Source organism: Eutrema salsugineum, unplaced genomic scaffold (assembly GCF_000478725.1).
Source record: "Eutrema salsugineum unplaced genomic scaffold, Eutsalg1_0 scaffold_2, whole genome shotgun sequence".
Taxonomy (NCBI): Eukaryota; Viridiplantae; Streptophyta; class Magnoliopsida; order Brassicales; family Brassicaceae; genus Eutrema; species Eutrema salsugineum.
The window spans coordinates 17,404,887-17,412,543 of record NW_006256829.1 but is presented as its reverse complement, the minus strand read 5'-3'; the positions used below and the strand labels follow the sequence as shown (position 1 = coordinate 17,412,543).

The following is a 7,657-nucleotide window of genomic DNA, read 5'->3' as shown; positions in this document are numbered from 1 at the left end:
TCATGCTGCTGTCCAAGAAATTGAGGATCTTCTCCATGGCAATGTCTCAAGTGCAAAGTGCCTGACACAAGATGATGAGAACGCCATCATAGAGGAGTTTGACTTCCTGTTCTATGATCTCAATGAGGACATTGAGAAAGAAGGTGGGGAGGCAGCTTGTTTTGATATGAGAAAGAATGATTCTGAGATTACTGAAAGAAAGGATCAGAGAATGGTGCAAGGAAGACATCTGATGGAGTCTCTAGCACTGGTTCAACAAGGGTGAAACCCAAATAAATTCCCAAGCTAGATAATCCAGGAAAGTTCTCCATCTCATGCTCTCTTGGAAGTTTGAAAGTGTACAATGCTTTATGTGATTCTGGATCAAGCATCAGTGTAATGTCTTTAGACATGGTGGAGAGACTAAGGATCAAGAGTCTTAAGCATCACCCCATGTCTATTACCTTTGGAGATTCAATTTCAAAGAAGCCATATGGAATCCTTGAAGACTACCCATTAAAGATTGGTGAATGCACAGTTCCAACTGATTTTGTAGTCATGAAGATGAAAAAGACCAAAGAGCTTCCTCTTCTGCTTGGACCTCCATTTCTGAACACCACAGGAGCAAGGATGGACTTTGATACTCAAAGAGTGGTGCTTACTAAGGTAGATGATGAAGTATCTTATCCCCTTAAACCTCCTCTTGCTGGATTTTGTGGGGTTATATCTGATGATTCTGATGAGTTGAAATACTATGAGATGAAGTATGTGGGGAGTATTGGAACTATAGAAGCTCAATCCCTTGAATCTGTTGAGAAGAAGAAAGAATCCTTAGTAAGACCTGATATTGAGTTTGAAGGAGATTTCTTTAGTTATGATGAAGCTTGCTTGGAATTTTTTTCTCCTACACCAAGTGAGAAGGAGGTCAGTAGCAATAAAAGCAATGGTTCAGGGTCTCAAGACAAGAACCCAACAAGCACCAAATCATTCACTCTTGGGTCCTCTTCTCAAGTCTTAACTCTCACTCCATGGAAGTTTGATGGTGGAGCTGTGGAAAACAAAGGCATTGGAGGATCAAAACCTTTTGCAAAAGTCAGGGCAATCCTCACACAAGAGCTCATAGACAAAAGGTCATCTGGTGTTCAAGAGCTGATGAACAGGGACCTAATGCTTGAATTCATGGACAAGACAAGGAGCATCAAAGCTCCTCCTCTCCCTCACTAAGAAAAGAGTATGAAAAGTCAAACTTAGTGACTTAAAACAAAGTGCTCTTGGGAGACACCCCAAGCTTATCCTTGTACATAATTGTTTTTTAATTTTTTCTCTTCTTTTTCATGTTTTAGGATATTTTGATGGGTTTTGTGAAGTGTTTTCAGGTCTAAGGTAACTAGGGATGCTAAGGAGTCTGAGAACAAGCTGAGGAAGGACTTAAGGAATGAAAACTGGTGAGCCTCCTGGTGTGCTACTTGGGTGTGCGATTTGGACAAGGTCAGGTCCCATCTAGCACACCTGTTCGCAAATCACACCTACATGGGTGTGCTAGTCAGTTCTCCCCTGATCCAAGTAGCACACCTGTTTGCAAATCACACGTACATGGGTGTGCGGGTTGGTGTCTTCTAGGGCCATGTAGCAGCAACAAAGAAGGCCAGAACTTTCAAGAAGCTTTATGTGCGACTTGGGTGTGCGAGATTGGAAGGAGAGCAGCCCATGTCGCACAACTGCAGAACACCAAGCTTTATGTGCGACTTGGGTGTGCTAGTTGGTCCAAGACAAGTCCATGCCACACAAGGGAGTTCAGGCCAAGCCAAACCCATCTCCAGTGGTGTCTGGCCTCATCTGGTGCAGATACTCACTCCCCTTTTGCATAAGAACCACACCAGGTATCACTCCAAACACTTTTAAATGAGCATTTAGCATTTTTCTTTATCTTTTGCATTTCATGTTTGATTTTTCCTCTTTCTCATGCTTTTATAACACAAGGGACTGTGTTATTTAAGTGTGGGGGAGAGGCTTTGTGTTTACTAATCATGTTTTCTATGTTCTTATTTTCTCTTTTGAGTCTCATTTGATCATGCATAGCATTTAGTACATATTAAAAAAAACCAAAAAAAAAAAAAATTTGAAAGATTTGAAAATTTTAACACAAAAAAATGATCATGTAGTTGAATTTTACATTTTTAGGATTGAGTCTAGTTGCATCATATAGGTTGCATTGTGCATGGGAGTAATGATAGTTTTTTTTTTTTTTTTCTTGAGAGTACATCACTTTGAGAATTCGGATTAAATATGCTTGTGAAATGATTTGTATCTGAGAAGCAAGTTTGAATTGAACTCAACTAGAATAAGTGAAAACCTTGAACTTAACTTGAAATTATCTGGTGATGCATTGTTTGAATAAGCTTGTGGATACCAATATACATATTTGAGCTAGAATCCTGTTTTTACCATCCTCTTCCTTAGCTCAAATAGCTGAATCTGCATAATAGATCAGTTTTCCTCACCCTGAACCCATCATTTTTTCAAGCCAATTGTTTGTGTGTGATTGAGAGAGACCACCTTGGACCAAACTTAGCAGAAAATGTTAGATTTAGGGCGACAAGGGCAAGTCTCATTGAGTGGTAAGTTACATCATCAAGGAACTGAGAGATTTGGCGAGAACTAAGTGTGGGGGAATACTTGTTGGTGAGTGGAAAAAGGAGAGATGAGTGGAAACAAAAGGAAAGTGGTGAGAACTAGGGGATAGAAAAAGAAAAGAAATCAGTCTTGGAAGTTTTGAGTCAAAGAAAGTGAACTCTAGTGTTTTGGAAAGAAAGAGTCTAGCCTCTAAGTGAAAGAAAAAGAAAAGAAGCCAAAGAGCTCAAATGTTTCAAAAAAAGAAAGAAAAAGAGGCTAGAGCTTACAAAAGAAAGTGAAAAAGAGCTGTGTAAAGTTTGAACTCCAAGACTTGTGTATGAAAAGGAAAAGAGAATCCCCTAGTGAGAGAAGAATGAATGTGAAAAGTAAGCAAGTGAGGAAACTTTGAGTAGAGTGTGGGGTGGGATGAGTCCTTGCCCTTGTATGCATAGGTTGCCTTTTACCTTTAGCATTCTGCCAAAGTTTGGTCATTCATAGAGAGATCCTTTTGCTGCATTGAACCAACTCAGGCGTTGATGAGATCATTTTAGTCTCATAACCTCACCCTAGCATCATTTGTTTGTTTAAACAATGCATCATTTGATCCACTTGGTAAAAAGCTTAATGAATGTTAAAGAGTTGAGGAATAGGAGAACTTGTGGAGATTACTGTTGAGTTGATACATCAAAGTATGGTTTTGCATTGCATATTGAGCATGAACTTGAATTCTCTTAGTGGTCACTTCTCTCAAAAGAAATATGAACTCCCATGAATTCAACCTCTCTCTCTCATTTGTTCTTGTTTGCTTGAGGACAAGCAAAGGAAAAGTGTGGGGGAGTTGATATACTCATATTTTGTCATGTTTAGGATTGCATTTTTGTCCAAATATTGAGTCTCATGCATACATTTAGGTAGTTTTACATATATTTGTCTTTGCTTTTGTCTTTAGTTAGGAATTGCATTAGTTCCTAGAGAGTTTTGCACTTTTGGAGTGTTTACAGGTCATTTGGAGCTAATTGGGAGCAATTGGAACAAAAGCGATGGAGAGACCCTCACCTTATGTGCATCAGACTCGGACAAGTGTTATGGAGCCGACAATCCCTCAACTTGATCACCTGAGAAAAAGGACTTTCACCAGGATTCAGCCTCCGAAGTCTTCATAAAGAATCAAGAGCGTCGAGTCTAGTTTCCAGAACACTTTAGATCGTCCTATTTTCAGTATTGAGCTGAAAGTTACGGCGATAAGAAGCAGTACATGTCTCGGAGCGGATAAAGGACCAAAGCAACGCGCATCAAAGAACCGGTGGAACGGAGCCCTTGCCAACGTCATCTGAACATAAGTCCTTCACCAACGTTGGAGATGATCGAGTCACGGTCCCATAACAGGTCGAATCATTGGATTTTGAGTCGTGAGATGAGAGTTACGCTCACCGGAAGATACACCTGTCTCGCGACAGTTTCAAGACCGATCCGATGAGTCACAACGATTGCGTGGGACGATGCCTTTTCAGTCTGATTCAGTTACCGGAGCCTTCATGAAAATTCAAGGTATTGGAGTGCTTTTTCCAGAACTTCTGAGATCATCCAGTTTGGAGCTGTGTGCTGAAAGATACCGTGTCCGGAGTGAAAACTGGTCCAAGAGATCCTTTTTGATCGTTTCAATGCGCCGCAAAGATGAGCCGCCCAGGGAACCTTCCGCTTCCCAAAATCTGAAGGTTTCTTCAAAAAAGTTCGGGATAGTTGAGTGCTCTTTCTAATTCAGTTGAAATCATGCCATCTGGATTCATATCCTGGATGTTACTCTCCTCTGAATGCGAAGTGGTTCGAGAAGGCTTAGGTTGTGCGATACGGTACTGCGACTTGATTAACTCGCACCCATGAATGTTCATGCTCTGGAAACAAGTTGCGACTTTAGAGATAAGTGTAAGGAGACTCTGAGCAAGGAAGAGACTTCCAGAATCAAATTTGACTAAGTCCACAATGCTGTGCGAGATAGGCCTGCGAGTTGGACATGAAGTGGAACCATGTAGCACATGTGTTCGCAATTTACACCGACTTGGGCCTGCAACTTGGGACTAAAGGAGGACCAACTCGCACACATATTATCTCCATAATGCGTCTTGGTTGTGCGAGTTGAAGAGAAGAAAGCCTGAACAGCACAAACACTCGCAATTTACACCTAGATAGGCATGCAGCTGGGGCTGAAGGATTTAAGGTGCACAAGGCTGTTTCTATAGCTGTGCGACTTGGGCCTGAAACTTGGGAAGCACTTGACCATGTCGCACACTTGAGACATGACCCATTTGAAGCCGGGTCAGTACCCAGTTTGTCCTGGATTGACCTGGTCCGCAAGAGACACTATATATGCTTTTTAGGGTTTTTTTCCAAGACTTAAGCTTTGTTTTCGCTTGTTTCTCTTTCCCCTTTTGTTAAAAAACGAGTTTGTTAAGAGAAATATGAAGGATTAATCAATCTAAGTCTGTTTCTTGTCATCTCATCTTCTTATCTTTGCTTCTAATCATGATTAACATCACCTCTTGCAAAGGAAATGGTGTGTTCATCATGATTAGTGAGTAGTCTTCTTTTAAGCTTCTAGGTGTGTAGATTAGGGTGCTTAGATGTAGATTAATGATTGTTTAAGCTTAGATTCTCTTCTCCTTTCCTTAGTTATCTGATCCTAATGCTAGATCTCTCATTATAAGCTTGATCTAGAACTTAGGCATTTCTCCACCCACAAGGTGTTTGATGAAATGCCTGAATGAGCTAACTTAAGGGTTTATGCCTTTTTCTTCATGGGAATGATTGTTAAATGCATGAATGACATATTAGAACTGTTTTTTAATGCTCATTGATTCATATTTCACAAATGATGATTTGTTTTGAAAATGGATTAGTGTAGAGGTTAGTGCCTTCATGAGAGGATTAATCTAGATTAGAGTTCTAAGTTGATTGGAATTTGAGATCATGTGATGCTTTCTTTATCTTTCTGTATAAGATTCAGTCTTTCTTAGCTCTTATTTTGATGCACAAAGAGGCTGTCTGGTCATTTTAGACTTGGAACCTTATGCTTGTTGATTGTTTATTCATCTAATGGGAATTAGTCTTGAATTGGTAATTAACAAAGGGATTTTTGTCATGAGAATTAATTAATCTGATTTGGAAGTCTAGATTAAAGAATTGCAAGTGTTGCATTGTTTGCATAGCATCGTGAATTCACATTTAAAGCACCCTGATCAATGATCACATCTAGAGGTTTAGTTTTTTCTTTATTTGAATTTGAGTGTTTGTTTAGTTTCTCTTGTTTGCTTGTTCTGCTTGTTCTTACTTGTTTTATTATATGCTTTTAGATAATCTTGGTTACCAAATCATCTGCTTATTAGACTTGAATTAAGATAGCTCCTCATAGTTCTAGTGCCTAGAATCTCTCCATTTGGATTGATACCTCAAGTGCTACAATGACATGAGTAGTTGAGGAATTGATCAAGGATTGAAAAAATCTTACTATCAATTTGGCGCCGTTGCCAATTGGAGATTCATTCTAGCATTAGGACTTTGGATCTTCTTGAGATCAAGTCATTTTATTTTGTTTTACTGATTACCTTTCAAGTGCTGTCTTTGTTTTCAGGTGTATGAACACCAGAAGTCAAGAGAAAGAGCTGTGCACATTGAGAGGTTGGGTATGGATCAAGGGCAACAGGCTCATGGTGGTAATGGAAACCACCAGAATCAGCAAGAGCCACCACCTCCACGTCCAAGACAAGTTGTGGGAGCTGGTGACGAGGCCAATACTCAGGGTCAAAGACATGGGATTCAAGCTCCTACACCTGAAAACGATTTTGAGATCACATCTGGCTTGACCAACATGGTGCAATCAAACAAGTTCCATGGCTTGGCATTAGAAGACCCATTAGATCACATTGACAACTTTGATAGAGTCTGTGATCTAGCTAAGATAAATGGAGTGAGTGAGGACAGTTTCAAGTTGAGGCTATTCCCTTTTTCTCTAGGAGACAAAGCTCATCGGTGGGAAAAGTCTCTACCTCAAGGATCAGTCACAACATGGGAGCAATGCAAAAGAGCATTTCTAACCAAGTTCTTCTCTTCATCACGAACAGCAAGGTTAAGAAATGAAATCTCAAGTTTTATTCATTAGAACCATGAATCCTTTTGTGAGGCTTGAGAAAGATTTAGAGGGTATAGCATGCAATGCCCTCACCATGGATTCTCAGATGCTCAGCTGCTAAGTACCTTCTACATAGGTGCTTTACCAAAGGTCAGAGTCCTCTTGGACACAGCTTCAAATGGTAATTTCATGACCAAGGAAAGCAATGATGCCATGACCCTTGTGGAGAATGTAGCTCAGAGTGATGAGCTTTATGGATCAGACTTTGACAGGAGTGCAAGAGGTGCTGTGAGTGCTGAAGAGGAAAGGACAAGGAAAGACATCTGGTCTCTCAATGAGAAGCTAGATAAACTTCTCCTAGCTTCTGATAAGTCAGTCAACTTGGTTAGAGATGTGAATCATGTATTTCAAGACACATTTCAAAGGGAAGACATCACAGCTGAGGTAAACTTTGTAGGTGGACAACAAGGTTACAAAAAAGCTTTACCTACTACAAGAATCACCCCACCCAGAACTTTCACTCTCACATCAATAACCAACAAGGTTTTGTCCCTCCCCAACAGCAAAGCCTCCAACAGAACTCAGGGAATAAGGATCAAGAAGTACATAACCTGCTCCAGCAAATTCTCCAAGGTCAAGCAAGTGGTGCCGTGGACTTCAACAAGAAAATGGCAGAGATTAACAACAAGGTGGACTGCACTTATTCTGATCTTCTAACTCAACTTTCAACCTTAGCTTCCAAAGTCAAGACTCTAGAGAACAACAAGGGCCACTGCAGTTCTCAAGCTCAAAGATCTTTACCGGGGACATCAGTTGCACATCAAACAGAATACTGCAATGTAATCCTCTCAAATGCTGAGAATCATGCTGCTGTCCAAGAAATTGAGGATCTTCTCCATGGCAATGTCTCAAGTGCAAAGTGCCTGACACAAGATGATGAGA

The 7,657-nt window shown here is 40.4% G+C and overlaps 1 non-coding gene across 1 annotated transcript; it reads right to left on the bottom strand.

Annotated features, from left to right (window-relative positions):
• Positions 1–6,709: 6,709 nt before the first annotated feature.
• On the bottom strand, positions 6,710–6,816 carry LOC112086882. Its single transcript, XR_002899736.1, has one exon. It is a non-coding gene; the product is annotated as a small nucleolar RNA R71 (small nucleolar RNA).
• Between the last annotated feature and the right edge of the window lie 841 nt (positions 6,817–7,657).